Here is a 13,538-nt window from a genome sequence, read left to right as displayed (position 1 = left end):
TAGAAAGATAGCATTGCATCACATTACATGGCAATGCAATGCACAGTTGCTGAAGTTGAACCAAAATGAGCTTGTAATCTGGCTTCTGCAACTTTGAACATGAAAAATCCAATGAGGAGAAGAAAAGCAAAGCCAAAGAGTCCATCCCAAAATCCGACAAACAAGCAAAATGAACAAAAAACATTGAATTCAATTCTTTCTGATTTTAGAAACTGCATTAAAGAAGGGGTGCACCGGTCCTGGAGATACTGCAATACCAGGTCAATGCGTGGAGTGGACAGAGCAAGCTCTTTTTCCATCTCCCTGTTCTAAAAATCCATTTAATATATGGTCCCCAGATAGGGGACGTATCAGATATTAAACTGATAAGAACAGATACTACACTTGATCTTAGCCAAAAGGCCGAGAAGCGATAACCAGAATTGGTTTCAAACTACGGAGCCACCCAAGGATCCTGAAAAGTCCATTTGTGGAGATGAGCTCCTGGACTCCCGTTAAGAAGACATGTTGTCAACCTCTAGATCCCTTACATGCCTGCACTTTTCGGCTTGCTGCTGCTGCAATCCACGCGTTTTAGATCTGCATAACTCCACCTCTTTAAACACAGCACCTTCACCCCCTGCTGTTCCCACCCGCCTCAACACCGTTGGAAGGGAGGAGAACCAATTAAGGCGGGGGGTGGGGTGGAACGAGCAGCTGTCTACCCTTAGCAGGAGGGCTCCTGATTACATACCTCTCCTGCTGCTGCTGCTGCTGGCTGTCCAGCAGCAGACTGAAGGTGGCTGCTGCTGTGCACAGGTATATAAAGGCTCAGAGCCTATTATGACACGCGCAGCCAGCGTTCCATTGCCACATTCCATCTACTGCAGGCAGGATACCTGGCTGGCTGAATGTCGCTGAGAAGCTCACAGAGACCGCCATAAGCAACAGTTTAACAGAATGCCACAGACTAATCAACCAAACTTTTTGGGTTGGGTTCTCTTTTATAGTCTGCAGGCATTAAATGAAAGAAGTCAGTGTTCCAGCAGAAGGAGACAACGTTTCAGAAAAGGCATTGTAGCAAACCAAAAAAGAAATTTTAAGCGCAGCAGAGTAACCAGCGCACATACCTGTTAGCTCAGGTGAGTTTAAAAGGCTGCTGTTGATAACAAGGGCATTTGCTAAATAGATGGTGTGTGTGCAACAATATACTGAAAGGTCAATTATATTGTGCAGCTTATCTCACCACCTGTAGTTATTTAGGTGAAAGCTCCAAAATGCTTGCCTAATATGTCTGTTTATCCAAAAGGAAGTAAAAAGGGAGAGCTAGAAAGATAGCATTGCATCACATTACATGGCAATGCAATGCACAGTTGCTGAAGTTGAACCAAAATGAGCTTGTAATCTGGCTTCTGCAACTTTGAACATGAAAAATCCAATGAGGAGAAGAAAAGCAAAGCCAAAGAGTCCATCCCAAAATCCGACAAACAAGCAAAATGAACAAAAAACATTGAATTCAATTCTTTCTGATTTTAGAAACTGCATTAAAGAAGGGGTGCACCGGTCCTGGAGATACTGCAATACCAGGTCAATGCGTGGAGTGGACAGAGCAAGCTCTTTTTCCATCTCCCTGTTCTAAAAATCCATTTAATATATGGTCCCCAGATAGGGGACGTATCAGATATTAAACTGATAAGAACAGATACTACACTTGATCTTAGCCAAAAGGCCGAGAAGCGATAACCAGAATTGGTTTCAAACTACGGAGCCACCCAAGGATCCTGAAAAGTCCATTTGTGGAGATGAGCTCCTGGACTCCCGTTAAGAAGACATGTTGTCAACCTCTAGATCCCTTACATGCCTGCACTTTTCGGCTTGCTGCTGCTGCAATCCACGCGTTTTAGATCTGCATAACTCCACCTCTTTAAACACAGCACCTTCACCCCCTGCTGTTCCCACCCGCCACAACACCGTTGGAAGGGAGGAGAACCAATTAAGGCGGGGGGTGGGGTGGAACGAGCAGCTGTCTACCCTTAGCAGGAGGGCTCCTGATTACATACCTCTCCTGCTGCTGCTGCTGCTGGCTGTCCAGCAGCAGACTGAAGGTGGCTGCTGCTGTGCACAGGTATATAAAGGCTCAGAGCCTATTATGACACGCGCAGCCAGCGTTCCATTGCCACATTCCATCTACTGCAGGCAGGATACCTGGCTGGCTGAATGTCGCTGAGAAGCTCACAGAGACCGCCATAAGCAACAGTTTAACAGAATGCCACAGACTAATCAACCAAACTTTTTGGGTTGGGTTCTCTTTTATAGTCTGCAGGCATTAAATGAAAGAAGTCAGTGTTCCAGCAGAAGGAGACAACGTTTCAGAAAAGGCATTGTAGCAAACCAAAAAAGAAATTTTAAGCGCAGCAGAGTAACCAGCGCACATTAGCTCAGGTGAGTTTAAAAGGCTGCTGTTGATAACAAGGGCATTTGCTAAATAGATGGTGTGTGTGCAACAATATACTGAAAGGTCAATTATATTGTGCAGCTTATCTCACCACCTGTAGTTATTTAGGTGAAAGCTCCAAAATGCTTGCCTAATATGTCTGTTTATCCAAAAGGAAGTAAAAAGGGAGAGCTAGAAAGGTAGCATTGCATCACATTACATGGCAATGCAATGCACAGTTGCTGAAGTTGAACCAAAATGAGCTTGTAATCTGGCTTCTGCAACTTTGAACATGAAAAATCCAATGAGGAGAAGAAAAGCAAAGCCAAAGAGTCCATCCCAAAATCCGACAAACAAGCAAAATGAACAAAAAACATTGAATTCAATTCTTTCTGATTTTAGAAACTGCATTAAAGAAGGGGTGCACCGGTCCTGGAGATACTGCAATACCAGGTCAATGCGTGGAGTGGACAGAGCAAGCTCTTTTTCCATCTCCCTGTTCTAAAAATCCATTTAATATATGGTCCCCAGATAGGGGACGTATCAGATATTAAACTGATAAGAACAGATACTACACTTGATCTTAGCCAAAAGGCCGAGAAGCGATAACCAGAATTGGTTTCAAACTACGGAGCCACCCAAGGATCCTGAAAAGTCCATTTGTGGAGATGAGCTCCTGGACTCCCGTTAAGAAGACATGTTGTCAACCTCTAGATCCCTTACATGCCTGCACTTTTCGGCTTGCTGCTGCTGCAATCCACGCGTTTTAGATCTGCATAACTCCACCTCTTTAAACACAGCACCTTCACCCCCTGCTGTTCCCACCCGCCTCAACACCGTTGGAAGGGAGGAGAACCAATTAAGGCGGGGGGTGGGGTGGAACGAGCAGCTGTCTACCCTTAGCAGGAGGGCTCCTGATTACATACCTCTCCTGCTGCTGCTGCTGCTGGCTGTCCAGCAGCAGACTGAAGGTGGCTGCTGCTGTGCACAGGTATATAAAGGCTCAGAGCCTATTATGACACGCGCAGCCAGCGTTCCATTGCCACATTCCATCTACTGCAGGCAGGATACCTGGCTGGCTGAATGTCGCTGAGAAGCTCACAGAGACCGCCATAAGCAACAGTTTAACAGAATGCCACAGACTAATCAACCAAACTTTTTGGGTTGGGTTCTCTTTTATAGTCTGCAGGCATTAAATGAAAGAAGTCAGTGTTCCAGCAGAAGGAGACAACGTTTCAGAAAAGGCATTGTAGCAAACCAAAAAAGAAATTTTAAGCGCAGCAGAGTAACCAGCGCACATACCTGTTAGCTCAGGTGAGTTTAAAAGGCTGCTGTTGATAACAAGGGCATTTGCTAAATAGATGGTGTGTGTGCAACAATATACTGAAAGGTCAATTATATTGTGCAGCTTATCTCACCACCTGTAGTTATTTAGGTGAAAGCTCCAAAATGCTTGCCTAATATGTCTGTTTATCCAAAAGGAAGTAAAAAGGGAGAGCTAGAAAGGTAGCATTGCATCACATTACATGGCAATGCAATGCACAGTTGCTGAAGTTGAACCAAAATGAGCTTGTAATCTGGCTTCTGCAACTTTGAACATGAAAAATCCAATGAGGAGAAGAAAAGCAAAGCCAAAGAGTCCATCCCAAAATCCGACAAACAAGCAAAATGAACAAAAAACATTGAATTCAATTCTTTCTGATTTTAGAAACTGCATTAAAGAAGGGGTGCACCGGTCCTGGAGATACTGCAATACCAGGTCAATGCGTGGAGTGGACAGAGCAAGCTCTTTTTCCATCTCCCTGTTCTAAAAATCCATTTAATATATGGTCCCCAGATAGGGGACGTATCAGATATTAAACTGATAAGAACAGATTTTTTTTTTTTTTTTTCTTTTTTTTTTTTTTAGCCCGAATTCGTGTACAAAACCCGAGTGCGCTTAAAAAAGTGACAAGTGCCACAAAAAAAGTGCACTAGGATGCTGGTCTTCTTGAAACCCTCTCCAAAAGGAGAAGGGTCCCCCAAACCATTCCCCGTCCCTCCGAGCCAAAAGGCCACAGCGAGGAACAGGGACAAAAAGCCACCTCCAGCCGAAGCCAGAGGCGACCCAATCTTACCCCCAGCACCTGCCCGAGTTCTCACCCGAGCAAGGCACTGGGAGCCAAAGACTGTGCTCCCCTCCCGGAAGAGGGGAGCCAACAACGCTCTCCTCCCGAAAGAGGAGAGCCAGGGGGGTTCAGGGGGGAGCGGAACCTGATGGCCACACACTCACCCCCTAGACCTGCCAAGAGAGGAACCCGTAAGGGAACCGCATCCCGACAAAATCCTAGTAGGACGTGACACACGTGAATAAGTGGACACACAGTGACAAAGAAATTAAATAAATAGTGAAGGTTTCACAGTATAATACTGCCCGGACCTTCGACCGGGAATTGAAAAATTCCCCATCCTAAGGCCAGAAGGCCCGGAATAAGGGTGTGTGCGAAGAAAGAAAATTTGAAGTGCTTGTGCAAATGTGCCATAAACTCAAGTGGGGTTCCCAATCCCAGTGAGTTAAGGCACCCCAGGGTCACCACTCCTGGGGCACTTCACACTTCGGGCTTTCGATCTTCCCCGGCCCAATGGCGTCGATCCTGGGGGGCCATGCTTTCCACCAGATGACTATATTAGCCACCTGGCGTACTAACAAGCGCCTAAACCCCAGTGTGCATAATGTATCAATCTACTAGGGCGGCCAACATCCAAAACCGCCTTTTCAAAAGATACTACACTTGATCTTAGCCAAAAGGCCGAGAAGCGATAACCAGAATTGGTTTCAAACTACGGAGCCACCCAAGGATCCTGAAAAGTCCATTTGTGGAGATGAGCTCCTGGACTCCCGTTAAGAAGACATGTTGTCAACCTCTAGATCCCTTACATGCCTGCACTTTTCGGCTTGCTGCTGCTGCAATCCACGCGTTTTAGATCTGCATAACTCCACCTCTTTAAACACAGCACCTTCACCCCCTGCTGTTCCCACCCGCCTCAACACCGTTGGAAGGGAGGAGAACCAATTAAGGCGGGGGGTGGGGTGGAACGAGCAGCTGTCTACCCTTAGCAGGAGGGCTCCTGATTACATACCTCTCCTGCTGCTGCTGCTGCTGGCTGTCCAGCAGCAGACTGAAGGTGGCTGCTGCTGTGCACAGGTATATAAAGGCTCAGAGCCTATTATGACATGCGCAGCCAGCGTTCCATTGCCACATTCCATCTACTGCAGGCAGGATACCTGGCTGGCTGAATGTCGCTGAGAAGCTCACAGAGACCGCCATAAGCAACAGTTTAACAGAATGCCACAGACTAATCAACCAAACTTTTTGGGTTGGGTTCTCTTTTATAGTCTGCAGGCATTAAATGAAAGAAGTCAGTGTCCCAGCAGAAGGAGACAACGTTTCAGAAAAGGCATTGTAGCAAACCAAAAAAGAAATTTTAAGCGCAGCAGAGTAACCAGCGCACATACCTGTTAGCTCAGGTGAGTTTAAAAGGCTGCTGTTGATAACAAGGGCATTTGCTAAATAGATGGTGCGTGTGCAACAATATACTGAAAGGTCAATTATATTGTGCAGCTTATCTCACCACCTGTAGTTATTTAGGTGAAAGCTCCAAAATGCTTGCCTAATATGTCTGTTTATCCAAAAGGAAGTAAAAAGGGAGAGCTAGAAAGATAGCATTGCATCACATTACATGGCAATGCAATGCACAGTTGCTGAAGTTGAACCAAAATGAGCTTGTAATCTGGCTTCTGCAACTTTGAACATGAAAAATCCAATGAGGAGAAGAAAAGCAAAGCCAAAGAGTCCATCCCAAAATCCGACAAACAAGCAAAATGAACAAAAAACATTGAATTCAATTCTTTCTGATTTTAGAAACTGCATTAAAGAAGGGGTGCACCTGTCCTGGAGATACTGCAATACCAGGTCAATGCGTGGAGTGGACAGAGCAAGCTCTTTTTCCATCTCCCTGTTCTAAAAATCCATTTAATATATGGTCCCCAGATAGGGGACGTATCAGATATTAAACTGATAAGAACAGATACTACACTTGATCTTAGCCAAAAGGCCGAGAAGCGATAACCAGAATTGGTTTCAAACTACGGAGCCACCCAAGGATCCTGAAAAGTCCATTTGTGGAGATGAGCTCCTGGACTCCCGTTAAGAAGACATGTTGTCAACCTCTAGATCCCTTACATGCCTGCACTTTTCGGCTTGCTGCTGCTGCAATCCACGCGTTTTAGATCTGCATAACTCCACCTCTTTAAACACAGCACCTTCACCCCCTGCTGTTCCCACCCGCCTCAACACCGTTGGAAGGGAGGAGAACCAATTAAGGCGGGGGGTGGGGTGGAACGAGCAGCTGTCTACCCTTAGCAGGAGGGCTCCTGATTACATACCTCTCCTGCTGCTGCTGCTGCTGGCTGTCCAGCAGCAGACTGAAGGTGGCTGCTGCTGTGCACAGGTATATAAAGGCTCAGAGCCTATTATGACACGCGCAGCCAGCGTTCCATTGCCACATTCCATCTACTGCAGGCAGGATACCTGGCTGGCTGAATGTCGCTGAGAAGCTCACAGAGACCGCCATAAGCAACAGTTTAACAGAATGCCACAGACTAATCAACCAAACTTTTTGGGTTGGGTTCTCTTTTATAGTCTGCAGGCATTAAATGAAAGAAGTCAGTGTTCCAGCAGAAGGAGACAACGTTTCAGAAAAGGCATTGTAGCAAACCAAAAAAGAAATTTTAAGCGCAGCAGAGTAACCAGCGCACATACCTGTTAGCTCAGGTGAGTTTAAAAGGCTGCTGTTGATAACAAGGGCATTTGCTAAATAGATGGTGTGTGTGCAACAATATACTGAAAGGTCAATTATATTGTGCAGCTTATCTCACCACCTGTAGTTATTTAGGTGAAAGCTCCAAAATGCTTGCCTAATATGTCTGTTTATCCAAAAGGAAGTAAAAAGGGAGAGCTAGAAAGATAGCATTGCATCACATTACATGGCAATGCAATGCACAGTTGCTGAAGTTGAACCAAAATGAGCTTGTAATCTGGCTTCTGCAACTTTGAACATGAAAAATCCAATGAGGAGAAGAAAAGCAAAGCCAAAGAGTCCATCCCAAAATCCGACAAACAAGCAAAATGAACAAAAAACATTGAATTCAATTCTTTCTGATTTTAGAAACTGCATTAAAGAAGGGGTGCACCGGTCCTGGAGATACTGCAATACCAGGTCAATGCGTGGAGTGGACAGAGCAAGCTCTTTTTCCATCTCCCTGTTCTAAAAATCCATTTAATATATGGTCCCCAGATAGGGGACGTATCAGATATTAAACTGATAAGAACAGATACTACACTTGATCTTAGCCAAAAGGCCGAGAAGCGATAACCAGAATTGGTTTCAAACTACGGAGCCACCCAAGGATCCTGAAAAGTCCATTTGTGGAGATGAGCTCCTGGACTCCCGTTAAGAAGACATGTTGTCAACCTCTAGATCCCTTACATGCCTGCACTTTTCGGCTTGCTGCTGCTGCAATCCACGCGTTTTAGATCTGCATAACTCCACCTCTTTAAACACAGCACCTTCACCCCCTGCTGTTCCCACCCGCCTCAACACCGTTGGAAGGGAAGAGAACCAATTAAGGCAGGGGGTGGGGTGGAACGAGCAGCTGTCTACCCTTAGCAGGAGGGCTCCTGATTACATACCTCTCCTGCTGCTGCTGCTGCTGGCTGTCCAGCAGCAGACTGAAGGTGGCTGCTGCTGTGCACAGGTATATAAAGGCTCAGAGCCTATTATGACACGCGCAGCCAGCGTTCCATTGCCACATTCCATCTACTGCAGGCAGGATACCTGGCTGGCTGAATGTCGCTGAGAAGCTCACAGAGACCGCCATAAGCAACAGTTTAACAGAATGCCACAGACTAATCAACCAAACTTTTTGGGTTGGGTTCTCTTTTATAGTCTGCAGGCATTAAATGAAAGAAGTCAGTGTTCCAGCAGAAGGAGACAACGTTTCAGAAAAGGCATTGTAGCAAACCAAAAAAGAAATTTTAAGCGCAGCAGAGTAACCAGCGCACATACCTGTTAGCTCAGGTGAGTTTAAAAGGCTGCTGTTGATAACAAGGGCATTTGCTAAATAGATGGTGTGTGTGCAACAATATACTGAAAGGTCAATTATATTGTGCAGCTTATCTCACCACCTGTAGTTATTTAGGTGAAAGCTCCAAAATGCTTGCCTAATATGTCTGTTTATCCAAAAGGAAGTAAAAAGGGAGAGCTAGAAAGATAGCATTGCATCACATTACATGGCAATGCAATGCACAGTTGCTGAAGTTGAACCAAAATGAGCTTGTAATCTGGCTTCTGCAACTTTGAACATGAAAAATCCAATGAGGAGAAGAAAAGCAAAGCCAAAGAGTCCATCCCAAAATCCGACAAACAAGCAAAATGAACAAAAAACATTGAATTCAATTCTTTCTGATTTTAGAAACTGCATTAAAGAAGGGGTGCACCGGTCCTGGAGATACTGCAATACCAGGTGAATGCGTGGAGTGGACAGAGCAAGCTCTTTTTCCATCTCCCTGTTCTAAAAATCCATTTAATATATGGTCCCCAGATAGGGGACGTATCAGATATTAAACTGATAAGAACAGATTTTTTTTTTTTTTTTTTAATTTGGCTATCCCCTGCAGAGGGATAAAACCGTTTATTAAAACTTTAACAAATTACAAGCATAATTAAACAAATACCAAAACGTTAAAAGACAAATGAAATTTACAAAACAAAAAAATACAAAGATTTTAAATAATTAGGTTCCATTGGTCAACAAGCCATTTTTTGGAAATATGTACATTCTTCTTTTTGTCAATTAAATAATAAGTATACATTTCACATAAACATAAACTTAAAACATCATTCACTGATAAAACATCTTGTTTAAAAATAGCAATGTTGCGCGCTTTCCAGAGAGATGACTTGGCGCAGTTCACTGTCTTCCAAGCCATTGTGTACTGGTCCATTGTGGGGCATTCCATAAGTCCGTATAGCACAGTTTTATATGTAAAGTCCTTGAGGTCTGCCACCCTTTCCAGTAGGGGGAGCAGTCTTCTCCAGAAATCCTTTGCAAAATTACATGTCCATAATAGATGTTCCACCGTTTCCTCGTCTTGGCATCCGGCTTTTGGGCAGATGGCAGACCGCACAAATCCTCTTCTGTATTGGAATGCCCGGCAAGGAAGACAGCGGTGCATGCAACTCCAAGCCAGATCTCTCTGTTCATTAAAAAGATAAAAAACGTTAATCATTTTCCAGATAGACATAGATTTGTCATCATCATATCTGTCAACATTACATATTTCCTCACTTTTACGTATTTCTTTAATTAGTTTCTTACTATTTCTTAATTCCTCTATTTTCTTAGTCCCTAAATTAATATCGGACACTATTTTCCTTAAAATCTCATAATGCGTCGACAAATTAAAAGCATGGGGCACAGATATATTAACTTCATACCATCCAAACTTTCTCATAAAAAATCCTGTATTAAAACGCATAAAAAAGGACCAATAGTGATTCTTAAAAAGGGCATTAAAACAGTAAACGAACAGATGGATTAAAAGAAACCTATTAAAATCTGGAAAATCTTTACCACCTTTTACTTTTGATTTCATCATGATTTCTCTTTTCAGCTTTTCCATTTTTGAGTTCCAAAAGAAGGTAAAACAGGTTTTGGTTATCTTTTTTAAAACATTAACAGGCGGGGGGAAAACCATGCTAAGATACAATAAAAGAGGTAAAATCACCATCTTTAAAACCAATACTTTACCCTCCATTGTAAGTCTCCTCATGTTCCACATACATATTTTCGTATTTACTTTCTGTATAACTGTTTCCCAACTATTATAACCATCATTATTTTCAGTGAATGATATACCTAAAATGGAAATGGATTCGGAGACATTAATTGGTACATCACGTAAAATCATCCCCCCAACACTTAAAATGTTACACTTATTAAAATTGATTTTAAAACCAGAAGCTAGACAAAAGGATTGCACTTGATGGAGAGTGGCCGTAAGTGATGGTGCATCTGTACACAAGACCGCCACGTCATCCATGTAGCCTACAACCTTGGCCTCCAAACCACCGCTTCCAGGCAGAGGGACACCGCATATCTGTTTATTTTGGCGTATTGCACATAACATTGGTTCCAGTGCACAGATAAACAGTAGGGGGGACAGAGGGCATCCCTGTTTCACCCCTGACCGTAAAAATACCTCTTGTGTCTTAAAACCATTCACTAAAATCTTACTTGTACAATCCTTGTAAAATGCTTTAAGCGATAGTAAAAACCCTTCTGGTATGCCCATTTTCTCTAAAACTTTAAAAAGATAAAAGTGTGAGACACGGTCAAATGCTTTTTCAAAATCAATAGATAAAATCGCCATTTTCCCCTTTCTGTCTTTCACATCCTCAATACAGTCTTTCACTAAATTCAGATTGTCCCATATACTGCGCCCCGGCACCCCACACACTTGATTAGAATGAATAACTTTGCTGATGACTTCTTTTAGACGATTTGCACAAATTTTAGCCATTATTTTATAGTCACAATTTAAAAGTGTTATTGGTCTCCAGTTTTCTAATTTTGATTTATCGCCTTTTTTGTATAGGAGGGAGACTTCACCTTTCTTCCAGGAATTTAATAAAACCTTATTATTAAAAACCTCAGTAAACAAATAAAACAAATCATCTTTTAAAATATCATAAAAACATACATAAAATTCTATTGGGATGCCATCAGGACCAGGGACCTTTCCAGTTTTAAAACTTTTAATAGTTTTTAACACTTCTTGTTCCGTTAAAACTTGGGATAAAAACTCTTGGGATGCGGGATCTAAAACAGCTGTTAGTCCTTGCAGCGAATCATCCATTAATTTATTATCTATATTTTTTCCATTAAAAAGATTAGAAAAAAAAACCTCAACTTTACCCAGCATATTTTTTATATTATTCTCACCATCTATATGGTCAATTATCACTTTTTCTTTTTTATTTTTCCTAAAAAAATATCTGGAACACTTTTCATTTTCTTCTATATGTTGTACTCTAGAACGAAAAATTATCTCTTTTCCTTTTTGTTCTAGCCATTTTGAAATCTCTTCTTTTAAGTTTGAAATATCAAGTTGTACATCTATCCCATTGTCTCTGAGCTTAAATAATGTTTGTAGGCGGGTATTTAAAATTCTATATTCTTCTTATTTTTCTTTGGCTCTACATATACTCTTTTTAATAAAAAAGTCTTTTATTTTTACTTTCATTCTATCCCACCATACACTCATAGTCTCATTTGTTTTTTTCCCTTTTCTACATTTCCTATAAAACTCAATAAAATCTGATAAAATCTGCGGGTCGGTTAAAAGGGATACGTTCATTTTCCAGCTTTTCTTACCACATTTTTTGTTGTCATTTACTTTTATGGTAAAGGATAAAAGTTTATGGTCTGAAAATATATTAGTTAAAACTTCACATTTGGCAGGTATTGTTTTATCTGAACCAAAAATAAAATCAATCCTAGAGCTACAATTAGCATTGCTCCAAGTGAAACCAGCGTCCTCTGTGCTGTCACTATGACACTCTTTATATATGTCTATCAATTTAGCATCTTTGACTATATCATGTAGCATACCTGAGGTTTTATCGTAGTTCCTGCTTACAGAGCTGGAGCGCCGGTTTTCACCTTTTAAAACACAATTAAAATCCCCTGCTAAGATAAAAGGTTCAGAGTTATTAATGAATAATGGTAAAAGATCAAGCATTTCGGCTCTTTCATTTTTCTCTGGGGATCCATAAAAATTTAAAAACTGCCATCTAATACCATCAATAAAAGCTTTCACTAATAAAATACGACCTGGTAAAATTTCCTGAATAAAATCAATTAAAACGTTCCCTTTAAAAAGTATGGCTACACCCGCTGATCCTGCAGCATTCGATCCGGACCAGACAGATGGCCCACACTTCCACTCATCTTTATATTTTTGATATGACATTTCATGTGGGATATTACATTCTTGCAGAAAAAATACAGATGCAGTAAAACACGTAAAAAAATTAAAAAGAGCAGTTCTTCTCGTGTTAGATTTTATGCCTCTCACGTTGAGGGAAATACCTTTGAGTTCAGCCATCATTAGAAAATGTAAAAATTTTACTTAGGTAACTAAGAGCAACGGATTTACCTGTCCGATGAACCTGATCAGACCACTGGGCTTGCGCCTCCCTCCTCATCTGATAGTATCGTCACGAGAGTCTCCGTGGAGGAGGAAAGATTACCACATTTATATAAACCCGACGCTACACTGGCATAGCTCGGAGGGCTGGCTGGCAGAACCCGCTGGGTCTCCATTGGCTGGCCATGCAGTTCCTCATCAGGTGGGTCCCCGAGGGGTTCCGCCGCCCCTGTTTGACCTGTAGAAGGTCGTCCTATAGGAGGAGGTTGCGCACAAGGCAGAGCCTCTGACTCTTCAGAGGCAGCAAGATCCCGGTCCCCACCTGTAGCAGCGGAGACCGAAACCCCTGAGGGTCCAGCGTCCACGTCCCCTTCTGGAGAAGTGTCCATCTGTTCACCTCCTGCTGCCTCCTCCGAACCACCCTTTTTCTTTTTCTTAGGACCCACCTTTATCCACTCAGCGCCCTCAGCCCTAGGAGACCCAGACTGGGCATGGGCTTCTGTGTCGGCCTTTTGCCGGTCCCTTTTGACCTTACCAGTAGTGCCCTTCTGCTCCTTCTCAGCCCTCCTTTTGGACTCCCGCAGGTCCTGCAGCCAGGTTTTGGGATTTGGTATTTTACCTGTCATAGACTCTGGAGACACTTCACTATTTGGTACGCCCTTATTGTCTCCAGAGGCTCCAGGTTGTTGTTCCTCCTCCTGAGGGGTGGTCTGATCTTTTGGTCCTTGGTCGGACGTCTTGGACTTCCCCTTTTGCTCATCTTCCCGAAATCTGTGAGGGCAAGAAAAATAAAAGTGACCTGGAGTCTGGCAAAAACTGCATTTCTTTTCCTTAGGGCATTCTTTTGTCTCATGTTCTTCACTAGCACAATT

At 42.8% G+C, this 13,538-nt stretch overlaps 6 non-coding genes and 2 pseudogenes across 6 annotated transcripts; all 8 read right to left on the bottom strand.

The window, feature by feature from the left end:
• Positions 1-223: 223 nt before the first annotated feature.
• On the bottom strand, positions 224-414 carry LOC141178451 (U2 spliceosomal RNA). Its single transcript, XR_012254735.1, has one exon. It is a non-coding gene; the product is annotated as a U2 spliceosomal RNA (small nuclear RNA).
• A 1,115-nt stretch (positions 415-1,529) lies between these two features.
• Positions 1,530-1,720, bottom strand: LOC141178449 (U2 spliceosomal RNA). The gene has a single exon (XR_012254733.1). It is a non-coding gene; the product is annotated as a U2 spliceosomal RNA (small nuclear RNA).
• A 1,109-nt stretch (positions 1,721-2,829) lies between these two features.
• Positions 2,830-3,020, bottom strand: LOC141178448 (U2 spliceosomal RNA). The gene has a single exon (XR_012254732.1). It is a non-coding gene; the product is annotated as a U2 spliceosomal RNA (small nuclear RNA).
• A 1,115-nt stretch (positions 3,021-4,135) lies between these two features.
• LOC141177936 (U2 spliceosomal RNA) lies at positions 4,136-4,362 on the bottom strand (annotated as a pseudogene).
• Positions 4,363-5,122: 760 nt separating this feature from the next.
• LOC141178101 (U2 spliceosomal RNA) lies at positions 5,123-5,214 on the bottom strand (annotated as a pseudogene).
• A 1,115-nt stretch (positions 5,215-6,329) lies between these two features.
• On the bottom strand, positions 6,330-6,520 carry LOC141177505 (U2 spliceosomal RNA). The gene has a single exon (XR_012254093.1). It is a non-coding gene; the product is annotated as a U2 spliceosomal RNA (small nuclear RNA).
• Positions 6,521-7,635: 1,115 nt separating this feature from the next.
• Positions 7,636-7,826, bottom strand: LOC141178447 (U2 spliceosomal RNA). The gene has a single exon (XR_012254731.1). It is a non-coding gene; the product is annotated as a U2 spliceosomal RNA (small nuclear RNA).
• Positions 7,827-8,941: 1,115 nt separating this feature from the next.
• Positions 8,942-9,138, bottom strand: LOC141177976 (U2 spliceosomal RNA). The gene has a single exon (XR_012254460.1). It is a non-coding gene; the product is annotated as a U2 spliceosomal RNA (small nuclear RNA).
• Positions 9,139-13,538: the final 4,400 nt, after the last annotated feature.

Source organism: Phyllobates terribilis, unplaced genomic scaffold, assembly GCF_046119375.1.
Source record: "Phyllobates terribilis strain yellow unplaced genomic scaffold, ASM4611937v1 Scaffold_27__1_contigs__length_16484149, whole genome shotgun sequence".
NCBI lineage: Eukaryota > Metazoa > Chordata > Amphibia > Anura > Dendrobatidae > Phyllobates > Phyllobates terribilis.
This window is presented reverse-complemented; position numbering and strand designations above follow the sequence as displayed.